The sequence below is a fragment of the Gossypium raimondii genome, chromosome 5 (genome assembly GCF_025698545.1).
Source record: "Gossypium raimondii isolate GPD5lz chromosome 5, ASM2569854v1, whole genome shotgun sequence".
In the NCBI taxonomy this organism is placed as follows: domain Eukaryota; kingdom Viridiplantae; phylum Streptophyta; class Magnoliopsida; order Malvales; family Malvaceae; genus Gossypium; species Gossypium raimondii.
This window is the reverse complement of record NC_068569.1, coordinates 20,206,218-20,214,421: the sequence shown is the minus strand read 5'-3', so window position 1 is coordinate 20,214,421 and position 8,204 is coordinate 20,206,218. Positions and strand designations below refer to the sequence as shown.

Genomic DNA, 8,204 nt, shown 5'->3' with positions numbered 1-8,204 from the left:
ATCAGTAATGGTAACAGTATTCGACACACAAATTGCCGAATCGGTAACAGTATTCGACACACAAAGTGCCAAATCGGAAACAGTAACAGTAACAGTATTCGACACACAAAGTGCCGAATTGGTAACAGTAATAGTAGTCGGCACATAAGTGCCTGATCAGTAAGCCGGCAAATACCCCGTACTCTTTCATATCCTATGGCATGCCAACTATATCCGACTAGCCCGACTAGTTAATAGGGTATTTAATTCACTTTTCAGTACAATTTCCATCTTAGTTCAGTATCAATTATAAATTCCTTATTTCAATTAGTTCCACAGCATTGCAGTTATTCATTACTTCAGTAATTTCACAATTCAATGCATTATACATACAATATTCAGTATTTTCACAAGTCACTCAGTACTCAAAACAATATTCAATATTCCATAATTCAGTTCAGTATCAGTTTCAATTTCAATACCACATTATAAATTTATCATTTATTAAAAACTTACCTTAAAATACTTACCACACATAATTAGCAAATTAAACACTTAATAATAATAAAGTTTGAATTATAGTGATACAAACCAGAAATCTCTTCGGATTTAATCCTCGACGATCTTTTCTTTTCCTTTTTGGGCCGATGCTTCAGGCTCGATATTAGCTACGAACAATTAAAATAATTTCACAATCATTAGCACAACACAATTTAATTGCTGAAATTTTTATCTAACTTTTACTTTAATTCCAATTTAATCCTAACTAAACCTATATGTTTTTCTTTCTCAATTCATACCTTTTTGCTACTCAATTTCTTGCCAAACTCACATTTAACTATCTAATTTTTATCATATTTTCATAATTTCGAATTTATTTCAATTTAATTCCTAAAACTCAAAATTTATGCCTTAGTTTACAATTCAATCCTTTATTCAATTCCAATCAAAATTTCTATCAAATAAACCCTCAATTCAATCATTTATTCAACATAAACCCTACCAAAAATCTATTAACTTTCAAAATTTCAACTTAAATCCAAGAGTATTTCACTCTAGGATTCCAAAAACATCAAATTTGTAAGAAAAGGTCTTGATTAAACTTACCAATTAAACTTCAAGCTTCAAATCCCTAGTTTTCCCTTTTATTTTTATTTCCTATTGTTTCTTCCCCTGTTCGAATGGCTTCTGCTGTTCTTTTGTTTCTTTTACTTCTTTCTTTCTTTTCTTTCTTTAGTTTCTTTTATTTACTTTATTTTATTTACTTAATAATTAATATAATATCTTATGCTTAAATGTTAAGTAAACCAATTATTTAATTACATTTGCACATATTTATATTATTACACTTGTATAAATTTTGTACCATATATTTTTAATTATCTTATTTATTTAATAAAAATCTATTTAACAACAAATAATAGTATTACAAATGTATATATATATTTTATTCATAAATGTACAATATCATCTATACCATACATTTGTCAACATTTATTTTATTTATCACACAAAATCTTATAATTTAATTAATACAATTAATAATTAATTATAAAATATCTTCATACTTAAATTATAAGTAATTTAGGTGTCTAGTTTACAAATGTACAAATATAATTTTACACATGTATATTTTATTACCATACAATTGTCTACTATTTACTTTATTTAATAATAATAATAATAATATAATATAATATAAAACCATAATAATGGTTAATAATTATAATAATTATATATATAATATTTATGTATAACTTAAATAAAATCTTAGATTTTAATGCATATATGCCGCCTCATTTCATATAAATGGCTTAATTGCCCTTTTAGCCCTTTTACTTTCTTTTAATCTATAATTAAGCTTTCACTCTTTATTCAATTTGATCCTTTTCCTCATTATTCTTAATTAGACTAAATTCACCTAATTAATACCTAATTAAGCACTCAACTAAACTCATAATTACTTCTAATAATTATTTATGACTCAGTTTACTAAGACGGATGCCCAATAATGTACTTTTCTGGTGCCCACAGATTTTGGGTCGTTACATTTAATGTATTTATTTTTAGCTAATTTTTGAAAAAAAAATGTTACTAAACTTGCGTCTTTCTTATCAATGATAAAATTGAAATATCAAAATTCAAAATTAAACAAAATAGGCTAAATTGGAACGAAAAGTAATGAGGAGGGCCAAGTTGAAGAATTGATGAATTAATGGTTGACTGGTTAAAGTCAAATTTTTATTTCGAAATTGTTAAAATTCTATGAATAGTATGAATATGATTTTTAGTTGATATTTTTAGGAAAAAAATCTTACTAAACTTAGCACGAGGAATGTGTATAAATACTTAGTGTTGGTGGCCACTAAAAACACACTTGCAAATTGAATGAACTTTATTGTTTTCTTTTCTTTCACATTCTGCCATTCTTTTTCCATTTCTTTATTTTGGTTAAATTGATTCTTAAGTTCCTTTCTCTTTCCACCTTCCACCATTTTCATTTAAAATCATTTCCATACACCAACTAGCATGATTAATCTCATGCTTTACTAAGTCCCTTTTAGCTTTAACCCGATTATCACTCCAACAAAAAAATCATAAGATATGAACCTGCACTAAAACATTTTTTTAACATGATATTCGCTATCTTTCCGGTATATGGGATAGTATAAGTTCTCCCTTAAAATTAATTCAATTTCAATTCAAAAAGCATGCGTTAGGTTGGAGTGTTTGGCGTACAGTTGAGAAAACGAGTTGGTCGTTTCCCGAGTTCAAATTCTCATGAACAAATTGGTGAATCCAAGTGGGTAAGGGCAAGTTGGACTTCCGTCATGGGAGATAGTCATTGAATTTAAACGATCTGCATGGTTGAGGTTGTTAATTCGAGTTGGGCTTTCTAGATCGCAAGACTGTCGAAATCTTAAATTACGGGCACGAGCTTCGTGGCTAGAAATTCAACAAGGGTTGGTTTGCAGGTCGTATCGAAACCGACTACACTAGGAAAAATTAGCGGTTGAGGCATCTTTAATTGCTATAACCAACTTATCGCTTAGAAGGGAAAAACCATTTTTCAAGGATCGATTTAAGTTCGTAGTGTACCGAGGCTGAGGTTAAGTTTTAATATATTTGATTCACCAGTTTATTTTATTCCACTTAATTTATTTTCAATCACAAGTCTATTTTTACTTTACTTTATATTTGTTTTTATATTATTATCTTTATAAACTAAAACCCCCGCATTTTTATTTATTTTTTAGCTCTGCACATTCAAGTCGAGGGTAGAGTGTATGAATTTATATTTGGTGGTTTCAACGCCCATCAAATTTTGGCGTCGTTGCTGGGGACTGGAAATTATTCTAATTTATATTTAAATTACGTAAGATCCGGTCAGAACTAGGAACCTTAGAGTTTGAATTGGAAATCAAAAAATTAGCTCGAACATTACGAAAAGAAGTTATTCGAAGCGGAAAACAACCGCAAGTGAGAGAGGACGAATACGAAACACTATCTTACACAGAAGTAATAGACGATACACTTATTGAACCTGAAGAAATGGCAAATCAAACCATTCGACAACTCGCTGCGACACCGGATGAGCAACAACCGTTCATAACTTATCCAACGGGAGAAACACTGTTTGAATTAAAGTCGAGCTTAATTCATTTATTGCCCACTTTCTGTGGTTTGAAAAACGAGAACCCCCAATCTCATCTTAAGAAATTCCACAAGGTTTGTTTAAGTATGAAACCACAGGGAGTAACAGAGGATCAAATTAAACTTCGAGCTTTTCCTTTTTCATTAACCAACTCTGCTAGAGAATGACTATTTTATTTACCTCATAGTTCAGTTAATACATGGTCTAATATGTCTCGTTTATTTCTTGACAATTTTTTTCCAACAGTTCCGGTAGCCGAATTAAGAAGAGACATTGTAGAAATTTGGCAAAATGAGACTGAATCGATCTATGATTACTGGGAGCAGTGCAAAAACTTGTGTGCAAGTTGACCACAACATTGCCAAGCTGAACAATCGTTTATGCAGTATTTCTATGAGAGGTTACTCCCAATGGAAAAGAAGATGATAGATGCTGCTAGTGGAGGGGCACTTGTAAATATGACGCCTCAAAGAGTAAGAGGGTTAATTTCGATGATGGCTGCAAATTCCCAACAATTTCTACCAACTACAGAACCGATAAGAAGGGCTCATGAGCTAAGTACTCCATCCTTAGAAGAAAAAATTGAAAAGCTCACTAATGTTGTTTAAAATTTGCTTGTAGGAAAATCGAACACGGCTTGGTTGTGCGGGATTTGTGTCATGCCTGATCATCCAATAGACTTGTGTTCGATTTTACACGATGACACAACAACACAAGTAGATGCCATTGGGAACTTCCCAAGCCCACCTCAAAGGCGTTATGATCCACCTTCGAATACTTATAATGCAGGGTGTACAGACCTCCCAAATCTAAGTTATGGATCGAACCTTTGATATAATCAACCGTATCAGTCAATGCCACCTCCGCCTCAATAATATTAACTTCCAAAGTTATCTCTTGAAACCATACTAGAGAGGTTAGCTGTTAGCACCGAAAAGTTTCAACAAAAGGCTGAAATGCACTTCCAAGAAATAGATTAGCAAATAAGTAAGCTTGTGCTTACGTTTAGTCGTTTGGAGACCCAAGGGAAATTGCCATCTCAAACTGAGCCGAACCCATAACAAAATACAAGTGCTATGATCATAAAAGATGGAATGGTTTTAGAGCCAGAACCTGGCACGAGTCATGCCCACAACACTGGATGAGAAGAAAATAAACTTGACTCAGAGGCTCCAACGAAGTTGACACTACAGAAACCGTTCGTGGTACCACCCCTATTTTCTAAAAGGCTCGCCCAATGTAAGGAGTGAGAAGAAAGAGAAATCCTAGAGACGTTCCAAAATGTAGAAATTAACATTCCCTTACTCGATGCAACGAAACAAGTTTTGCGCTATGCAGAATTCTTGAAAGAATTATGCACTGGCAAAAAGAAACTCCAAGGAAACGAGAGGGTAAATGTGGGAGAAAACGTCTTCGCTGTTTTCCAAAAGAAAATCTCACCTAAGTGTAGTGACTAATGTATGTTTTCTATATCTTACAAAATAGATAATGTTGACATAAAGAAAGTCATGTGTGATTTATAAGCATCTATTAACCTTATGCCTATATCTATTTTTAAATTGCTAAACCCGGGTCCTTTGAAAGAAATATGAGTGATTATTCAATTGGCAAATAGGTAATGTGTGTATTCGGAAGGGGTATTGAAAGATGTCCTCGTCAAGGTAAATAAACTAATTTTTCCTGCAAATTTTTACATCATCGACATGGAGAACGACAACTCAAAAAATTCTTTCGATATTCTACTCGGGAAACCATTTTTAAGTATTGCATAAACAAAGATTGATATGTAGAGTGGAACACTCACTATGGAGTTTGATGGAGAAGTGGTGAAATTTAATGTTTATGAGGTCATAGGTCGTTCCAGCACGATTACGAATATTTCTAATGTTGATATAATTGAGCCTTCAACTAAGCTTCATTTTGAATATCATGAAGAAGATAAGTTACAAACAATTCTTTCTAGAAGTTTAGATTTTGATACTATTAAAGAATTAGAGGAATGGATGACGACTGAAGAGTTAATTCGCGAAACAGTTGCTCATATGGAGGCATTGCAATTTCATAGAAATTCAGGTAAAACCTTTGAATTATCTCCTTTGCAAACTAAACTTTTGCCTTCTATTTTGCAGGCCTTGGAATTGGAACTCAAACTATTACCAGAACATTTACAGCACGTTTGGTTCGCTGTATTGGAATAGAGGCGTAATGGAATAGATGTGTAATAGCAAATCAATTGTTTGGTTGAATGTAATGGATTAGAGGCGTAATAGTATTCTTGTGTTTGGTTGAATGGAATAGAGGTGTAATAGCATAATGGAAAAAACTAAAATGACTAAAATACCCTTAGCATAAATTTGTTTGGGTAAATGATTATTGTTATTGTTATTTAAATTTTAATAAGATTATTAATATCAATAATAAATAATTTAATCATATTTAAACATAATTATTATTAAATATATTATAATTAAAATATATAATTTAATAAAATTCTTAATAATCAATATTCTTATATGAATTTACTCAAATCATAATATATAATACTATAAAATATAAATTAACATAATTATTATTAAATATATTATAATTAAAATATATAATTTAATAAAATTCTTAATAATTAATATTCTTATATGAATTTACTCAAATCATAATATATGATACTATAAAATATAAATTAACATAATTATTATTAAATATATTATAATTAAAATATATAATTTAATAAAATTCTTAATAATTAATATTCTTATATGAATTTACTCAAATCATAATATATGATACTATAATATATAATTTGAAATAATTAATATTAAATATATTTTAATTAAAATAAATGATTTAATAAAATTTAAAATAATTATAACTAATAAATTTTCTTATATGAATTTGTATAATTTAAAATAATTATTATTACATATAATTTAATAATAATATATAATTTCATAAAATTCTTGATAATAAATTTTCTTATATGAATTTATACAATTTAAAATAATTAATGTTAAATATAATTTAATAATGATATATAATTTCATAAAATTCTTAATAATAAAATGTTCTTATATGAATTTACTAAAATCAAAATATAACTTGAGAATTATATTCTGCATAAACATAATTAACTTATATTAAGAAAATGTTAGATGAAAATGAAATTCTACATCATAATCCATATGTTATATAATTTTACAACATCAAAAAGTTTGAACATTAATTTTTAAGGGTTAGAAAGAACAAATAACAGAATCTAAACACATTGAGGAAATAGAACTAAAATTCTACAAGCTTAAAATGTATTAATACCCGGCAGCCAATGAGACGATGAAGCAATTGCTGCAGAGCAGGCAACTGCTCCAACAATTCTTCGCTGCCCAAATCCCTCGTTCTGCTGTAACCCTGCCCATTTAAGAGAACAAAATTTGCAGCAGACCACGAACCCACAACGGTAAAATCAAACACCAGTGTAATTCTACAGAACAAATATTCCAACCTTATCCTGCCCCTGGGAAGGTCTTGGGAGGCGCTCAGCTTCAATGTCATACTTCAGAATCCTAAAGCATTCAAGTCTCTCTTCCAAAAACAAAGCATATGTACGTACCCAGGCAGAGCAATCCCATGCTGAAGAGCATATACAAAAAGGGGTAGGAGTGAATAAGCAAATCAATAGGAAGTTATTACTGATGAAGAGGAGACAAATAGAGAAGCACATGCAAACATATGCATAACCAAAGGCATAAAAGTAGAGAGATTTAAAGCTCACCGATAGGGCTAGAATCATCCTTGAAATTAGAAAGTTGGAGTATACGTGCTCGTTGCGAAAAGTTCAAAATTTCTTCCCTGAAAGTCGGGTCACCCTCCCTCAGCACCCTATGGATAACTATTAGTGTTTTCAATGCAACCTATTAAATAAAGGAAAAAGAAAAATTACAATATAAGTTTGTCTATCTATATTAAAACAAGAGCTAGATGCTGATATATTGTAAAAAATCAATACAACTTACTTTGTCAAATCATAAATGATAACTATGATGCACACAATGACTTGAGCAACTAAAGAACCATAAAAAAAAAAAAAAATCCAAACAACCATCCAACAATGCATGCAGAACTAGAATAATGAAGCTCAACTGCAAGAAACAGATTTGAGTGGAAAGATGTTGCAATGAACTCTTCCATAAATATAACGGGAAAACATACTACATGATGCACAGCAATACCTCGGATAATTGCATATTCACGTTAGTAATCTCAACAGTCAAAAGTCAAATACATAAGCAAGCCGGTAAACAAATCAATAAGAACATTTTATTATTAAGAATCAAGAACACAAAAATTTGCCCTATTACAGTACAATTCAATATACAAATCCATCCATATTCAGGCAAATAAGGGTATCAAAAACGACAGTATCATCTGTTAAGCCTAATCCGACTATTGTTTTCAAAGGATTGTCGGTCCTATGCTGATGAATAAAGACATACATGCATAATTTTCCATTAATTACACTACAATTCAATAGCCCCGTCCATCCATATTAAAGCAAGCAACACTATCAACAAACAACAGT

At 30.4% G+C, this 8,204-nt stretch overlaps 1 non-coding gene across 1 annotated transcript; it reads right to left on the bottom strand.

The window, feature by feature from the left end:
- Positions 1–6,921: 6,921 nt before the first annotated feature.
- Positions 6,922–7,536, bottom strand: LOC105769852 (uncharacterized). Its single transcript, XR_008196391.1, has 3 exons — positions 7,398–7,536; positions 7,128–7,255; positions 6,922–7,033 (listed from the first exon to the last, which is right to left on the bottom strand). It is a non-coding gene; the product is annotated as an uncharacterized LOC105769852 (transcript).
- Between the last annotated feature and the right edge of the window lie 668 nt (positions 7,537–8,204).